This window comes from Micropterus salmoides, unplaced genomic scaffold, assembly GCF_014851395.1.
Source record: "Micropterus salmoides isolate LMB-PRFRI ecotype aquatic unplaced genomic scaffold, ASM1485139v1 Ms_hic_scaffold_19, whole genome shotgun sequence".
NCBI lineage: Eukaryota > Metazoa > Chordata > Actinopteri > Centrarchiformes > Centrarchidae > Micropterus > Micropterus salmoides.
In genome coordinates, this window is record NW_024041039.1 from 2,288,586 (window position 1) to 2,296,433 (window position 7,848).

A 7,848-nucleotide genomic window follows, 5' to 3' on the forward strand; every position below is an offset into this window, starting at 1 on the left:
GGTGTGGAAGAAGACCCATGTGTCACAGCCATGTTTGCAGCCACACAAGTCTGCATGGGAAACAAACTGGACATTGTGCTGAGCGCTGATGTTCCCTCAGAGGAGCGAACTCAGGAGTGGTCTGACTTCTACAAGCACCTGGGAATCTCTCTCAACACAAACATGAAGAAAACAAATGCATCTTACAGGGAGGTCTATGAAGCAGACATTGTGTGCGGTACCATCAGTGACTTCATCTCTTACTTTCAGTACGGCATCGAGGGGATGGGAACAGGGAACCCTCAGCTTAGACGTGGATTTATCATTGAACAACAAAGTCTCAGTTCTTCACATAATCTGGAACTTTCCAGGCTCACGGACAATGATTCCCTGGTGTTTGCTGCAGAGGCCCTGCAAAGCCTCATGGGTAAATTTCAGAGTGAGGATATGGAACTGAGACACATGTTTCTTAAGGCTCTTTTTCAGGTGCTCCACACCAACCTAAACAACGACACAAACACTGACAATAAAATCATCACCATCTCACAGAAAGTTACTGGAAAGGAACTTCCTTCTAATGAGGTCTTTGTTCTGACCTTTCTTGAGAATCTCCTGAGAGTGGTTACTAGAGAAACAGAAGCTGAGAAAAACAGGACATCTCCTGCAGGCAAATGGTGTTTGGAGGAGATTTTATTTGACTGTGCAGAGCAGTTCCAAGACTCAACAGCACAAATCAAGGAACTCTTCCAGATGGTTTCAAATCTTGGACTTTGGTCCCCCAACATGGAAAAAGAGCCCTTGGCTTCATTAGTAGACTCCATCGTCCTCTCACACCTTGAGGATAAAAATCAGCTTCATGATCTCCTGCAGGACGAGAACAGAAAGAGTGAGCTGCTGGCCATTTTCAGAGAATTGATCAACACTGCCGTTCTATGCAGACCTCAGCTGGCAGAACAAGCTCAACTCTTCCTTCTCCAAAGTGATTAACAAAGCTAAAGCAGAGGCCAAAGGAAAAGCATGTGGAATTCTGACGGCCATCCAAGCTGTCCACATGGGAGTATTGGCAGGAGATGCTATTAGTACAGTGCACAGCCTCTCCAGCAAGTTTTTCTCAAACCTCCATGAACAGCTGAATATATTTAAAAAAGAAAAAGCTTTGTCAGAGAAAGTGAAGGTAAGTGAGCTTTCTGCTTCAGATGCTGAAAGAATTCAAGCAGGACTTGGCCGACACCATCAGTGCTTTATTGGCTGATGCTTTGGTAGAAGTGTTCCACCAGAAGTTCTCCAGTCACATTGTTTCTCATGTTCAAGGCCAAGTAAATGGCGTCATTGGCCGTTATGTAAGAACTGGCTTAAAGAGTGATAGAACAGAGGAAAAACTCAAAGCTGGACAGAACAACAGATACATCTCATACATGCCAGGAGACCCGAATGCTAAACATAAATCTGCAGGAGAGGCAGGTAAACGCTCAGAGTCACATGCTGAAAAGATCAGGAACCCTGTGACTGCAGGCACCATTCTCGATATCAGAGTCCTGTCAGAAGCCACTGGGACTAAGGTTGTTATTCTAACAGAGGACAGCCATGGCAGACTTACCAAGATGCAGGAGCTGAGCCCAGGAGCTAAAGCCACCAATCAAACTGTGACACTGATCTACAGACCAAAGAGTGCCCAACACCCAGACGGCCATTATGACGTGCGCATCAATAACCAGACAGTAAACATAGACAGCGAGAGCAAGAGCTGCCTGTTTCACGCTTTGGCACGAGGCATGAAACCGGAGGCCAGTGAAGAAGAGATCGCTTTAGAAGCAGAACGCCTCCGATCTGTGGAGGCCCACACTCTCCTCAGACATCCAGGCCAATGGGAGCCTTTCATCAAGCGCAAAGAGTGGACTGAAGCAATCAGAGGAGGGGACTGGTACATGGCAGAGGGAGCTGCACCAACAAAGAGAAAAAATCAAACTCATGAAAGAAACTGAGGAAGCTCTTGAGCAAGAAACTGGGAAAGTGAAACTGTACGAAGAGTGGCAGCAGGATGCAAAGGACAGAAAAGGAATTGGAAAGTTCATCAATGGAGATCACCAACCACCAGTAAACAGTATACTGAAAGCAAAGGAATTGAACCAGAATTGATCTATAATTGATCCAGTCATCCAAGTGTTTTCACATATTTAAATACAGAGACAGGGTGGGGGGTTAATGGATCAAGTAGAAAATAGTGCTGCAGGCTCGCTGCGAATGACACTCAACTCTGTAGCCACTCTAAAAAAGAAAATAAAACAAAGACTGTTAGTTCCATGGTATAACACTGAAACTCGCAAATTAAAGCAAATATCGCGGAAACTTGAGAAGAAATGGCGTTCCACCAATCAGCTACCTACAATTACTTCTCTCACCTAAACCATCAATCTGCCTCTTAGACCCCATCCCAACATGGCTGCTTAAAGAAGTTTTACCCTTAGTCAGCACTTCTTTACTATCAATCTTTTATTACCAGGCTATGTATCACAGTACTTTAAAGCAGCTGTAATTTAACCTTTTCATAACGGGGTCCACGGGGTTTTCTCTAAGAAAACCAAACAGCTGTGTGACTTTCTACATAGCAATAGTTTATTTGAGGATTTTCAGTGAGGATTTAGAGTTCATCATAGCACACAGACAGCACTGATGACCTCCTAATTGCATCAGACAAAGGACTTGTCTCTGTACTGGTTTTTCTAGATCTTAGTGCTGCATTTGATACCATTGACCATCAGATCCTATTGCAGAGACTGGAACATTTCATTGGCATTAAAGGAACCGCTCTAAGCTGGTTTAAGTCCTATTTATCAGATCGATTTCAGTTTGTACATGTTAACGATGAGTCCTCCATGCACGCCAAAGTTAGTCATGGAGTTCCACAAGGATCTGTGCTCGGACCAATCCTGTTCACATTATATATGCTTCCTTCAGGAAATATTCCATAAACTTTCATTGTTATGCAGATGATACTCAGTTATATCTATCGATCAAGCCAGATGAAACTAATCAGTTTAAAGCCAAATTCTAAATATGCCTTCATGATGTTAAAACCTGGATGACCTGTAATTTTCTAATGTTAAACTTAGATAATGCGTCACGGAGGTGACGCATTATCTAAACATATAGTTACTGTTAGGTTACACAGTAAAGGATCCAAAAGCGGACACAAGATGGTGGGGATTCCAGGCTCGGAGGGAATCTGACGAGGTGAACTGGAGCGTGGTCAGGACGGACTGGCAAGCTGGCAGATGGCGAGCAAACAGGCAGGCAGCTTAGCGGACGGGCAGGCAGCGACTCCGTTCACGTGAGAAACTGTGACAGACGGAGAAACAAGTCGTTAGGCAGGATCACAAAGAAAGCACTCTCAAGATTATAAAGGTGGCCGGAGAAAGATACCACTGGGGTTAACTTGACGAACTGGCGAAGAGTGGGAGCTGTGCCAAGCTTATAACTGTAGGGGTTGATGATGATGAGCCACAGGTGCGGAGTGCTGCAGGTGGAGATGAGCCAGGCCTGGACACGCCCACACACACACACGACTTGACAGACATGACTGACAGAGACAGCAGGGAAGGGAAAAACTGAGAACACAAGGAAGGGAGGAGAGGGCGAAGCCAACCCATAACAGTTACTCTGGATGGCATCGCCCTGGCCTCCAGCACCACTGTGAGGAATCTCGGAGTTCTTTGATCAGGACATGTCGTTTAAGTCTCAAATTAAGCAAATTTCAAGGAAATTCCTCCTCTTTCTCTCCCTTTTTATGCAACCTCATCCCATTAATACATGTTACTAACTTGACTTCTTCCCTTTCACAATGTGTACACATATGAGGAATTTGACTCTGGATTGTACAATGCTCACGATGTGCTTACTTATACAATAACACAATTTCCGGTAGTCTTGTGCTTTCTTGTCCCTCTCCTCTCTCCTCCTATCACTTCCTGCAGGTGTTTCTGGCTCTGGAGCTGTGGAGTCTCTGCAGTTGTGGGTCACCTGCAGCCCCCGTGTTCCTGCTCGACACCCTCTGCTACAATTATTATTACTAGTCCTATTATCATTATTATCATCAGTAACATTAAGATTATTATCATAAATACGCTGGACTATTTGTGTCCCTCACCCCCAACCGGTCAAGGCAGATGGCCGTACACCCTGAGCCATGGTTCTGCTCGAGGTTTCTGCCTCTTTAAAGGAAGTTTTTTCCTTGCCTCTGTCACCTAGTGCTTGCTCTTGGTGGGAATTGTTGGATTTCTGTAATAATATCAGAGTACGGTCCAGGCCTGCTCTTTTATGAAAAGTGCTATGAAATACTGTTGTTGTGATTTTGCGCTATTTAAATACAATAAAACTTAATGTATGCATAATAGAGAATTAGCCTACAATAAGAACACTGAAGAAATTGCAAATTTTCTTCACAATTAACTCTGAGTAGGTTGAACTTCCTTTGTAGTACAGGCCACAGGTTAGCTGTTCAGCATATGTTACCATGGCAATCTACCCTGGTTAGACATGAACCACCGCTGGGGTACTAAAAACCCAGGGTTAACCCGAATCCTGCTTCGTGGTACTGGTATGAGTATGAATGGGTTTTGTTTATTTTCTTGTCTTTTGGATGATTGCTGTGTGCCTGGTGTGTTTTGGTTTTGTCTGTCCCTTTGTGTTTTCTCTGCATGTTGTCATGAAGCTGGTGGGCTCAGTCTCTGGCACTCCCACACCTGAGGCTGATCTCCACTCACACACCTGCCCTGCATCACTGCCAATCGCCAGCACTACTCAATCTAACTTAAATACTCTGTGTTCAAGGAAACCTTTGGTAGGGCCTGCATTCTGGTTGATACAGCTGGCAAACATTCACAGAAATGTCTGTCAGAGGGCTTTACTGAGGAAAAGACAATGTTTTTTTTTCTCCCTGCAGTAAAGTGATTCCAGCAGGACCAAAACAAAAAAGGCATACAGAGATCAAAGGTCCCCACAACCAAAGAGCAAAGACGTGCTTTGCTTTCTATTCTTTCAAATACAAAGTGTACAAAATGTAGAGGAGGGGCTGTTCCACAGAAGGTCACACATACTGTAGGTCATTAGTTCATTGCTAGAATCATCATTCTGCAGTTTCCTCATTTTAACTGCAGGTTCCTGTTTCGCTGAAGGGCCTGTCCCTTAGCCTCCCATTTCAAGTAACACACAGGTGACATACAGAGGAAAAAAATCCCTATCAGGCACTTTGAACAGCTGTCTGAGCCAGTTTTTCTCAACAACTGAACATTTAATCAAACATTTGAAAAAGACAGTTCTACAGACATGTAATGCAATAAGCAGGACAATTAGGTAGGTTTCTTGAAAATGAATGATTAGGTTAAGGCACAACATTTAAACGAAAACTGTTGAACTTTAGAGCAATATCCATACCACACACCCATGCAATTACTTTAATGTGGCTATTATGTAGATTTGTTTTCATGTGTAGTTAAGGTTAGGTCTTCAACTTTTACCTCCATTGGGTGTGATTCCAACCATTGGTTCACATGGAATGACCCAACTAGATATGAAGCATTAAGATATTTTTGAGGAAAGAAAATATTATAGGAAAACAGTAAATGGTGAGTAAAAAGTATATTTTACTTTCAATGTACTGAAGTAAGAGTAATCTAAGAGAAATCTATTTTCTAAACCATTCACTGTTTTATAAACTAAAAGCAATATTTTAAAATCAATTCTCTGACCGACAGGGAGCCATTGTAAAGACTTCAGAACAGTAGAGATGTTATCCACTTTTTTGGTCTTAGCGAGGACTCGAGCAGCTGCATTTTTAGGGAGCCCTGTAAAGACACTGTTACAGTAGCTGAGACAGCTGAAGTCGACTGGGGGAATTGTTGGGTCTCTGTAAACAACAACTAACTGTTGTTGTGAATTGGTGCTATATTAATAACATTTAATTGAATTGAAGATAAATGCATGGACAAGTTTTTCCAGGTCCTGCTGAGACATAAGTCCTTTAAACGTCCATGACTACACCAAGATTTCTGGCTTGGTTTGTGGTTCTTAACATTACAGATTGAAGCTGAGCACTGACTTTCAATCGGTCTTCCTTGGCTCCAAAAACAATAACTTCAGTTTTATCTTTGTTTAAGTGAAGAAAATTCTGGCACATCCAGGTTACTCAGTACTTTCATGGGATCATAGTCCCCTGGTGAAATGGTTGTGAAGATTTGTGTGTCCCTGGAGATTCGAGGTGTTGCAGGATGTGATGCAGTCCCAAGTTGACTGCATCATTCACTGACCTGTTAGCCCTGTAGGCAAATGGCAGGGGGTCCAGCAAGGGGCCTGTGAGCTGCTGATTGGATGAAGAGAATAGAGGCGGGGCTCAGAGAGGGTGAAACAGAGCGGATCAAATCCCAGACACAGTTTGGATGGCAGGAATGCTCTTAACAAAGATCCGTTCACTTGGTGAATTCTTCCACCTTAATGTAATCTTGCTACCTTCAGATCCACCAGGTTGCATCCAGTTCTCATTTTCCTAAACCCCGTTTGTCTCTGAGCCCCTGCTCTGTGTCTACAGCAGCTCATGCACGTCCGCAAAATGGTGTCAAATGGATGTCTGATTCACGGATCCAACTTAATTGTAGTTACGTACTGTAACTCCAGATTCTATGAGTATCGGTGCTGCCCTCTGAGGCTATCGCCACTGGGCCTCTCCTACGTCCGCACCATGGTGAGACCTACACAACTTAGAGGGATGTGCCTATACTCAGAATTTGGAGTTACAGTACGTAACTACCGTTCTACTTATGGTACCACCAAGCACAGACCCACCTGCCCAGAGCCATCATAATGCTTTTTAGATTGCCTTTCTTTGTTTGCTGACTCAGTGAGCTACGTACAAAATTTCCATTGTACTAACAAATCTAATCAAATATCTTCTCCCCTTCTCCAACTGTTCCTCCTTCTTTCCCCTGACCTTCTGTTAAGTTTTTTAACTTTATTTTTGGGAACTCACAAAGTGGTTCACAAAAAATTTAACATCCAGTCCCAAAATCTAGATTGGTACGGCAGAAAAGCTCAGTGCTGCAGTCTTCATCAGTGACACTCTGTGACTCCAGGGTCCCATCCCTTCCCCCTTTCTACCCAGCCCCTCCCTTCAACCACGCTTCCTACTTCTCTCCCCTTGCCTTCTGATTCATCAATGTTTCTTCATAACTTTACACAGTATGACTGGTTTGATGGCACAGTAATCAGGGTTTGGTGGTGTCATGTCACTCTGACTGATTGACCCTTATTGCTCCTGGGCGGAGCTTTGGATCTTTTGCAGCATACTTTGCTAATATTGCGTAGTGACAATCATTGATTCTAACCACCTGACAATCATTTCAAACAACTGTCAGTTTAATGCAATTCACCGCCATGCAGGTACTCGTGTGAATGAACAACTTTCAACACATTTTCAAAATGAAACGTGCTTCTGCATGTACCGGGTCATTTCAAGTTGAGAGTTGGGAAAGTTTGAAAGTTGTTCTGAAAACACAAATTCTGGTCAATATTTCTAAAAGCAGGTTGGTGATTAACTGTCCTGGGTTGCAGCAGCAGCAGCACAGAGTCCCAGTGCACAGGGTGCGAGCAGCTCAGTCACTCTGTCCGCTTCATAACGCTCTGGGTCGTGGAGAGGTCACTTGTCAGCACGGAAACGAACCCAGAGCTAGACAGCTGCTGACAGGCTGGACGTTAGTGATTTATCTGCCCTCTGCCACTCCGTTTACTGTAAAGGAGGGCGTGGACTAACGGGAACTGTCATTCCGATCATGCATTAAAGTAATATGATATGTTTGGTCCTCTGTCCAAGCAGCAGGTGGA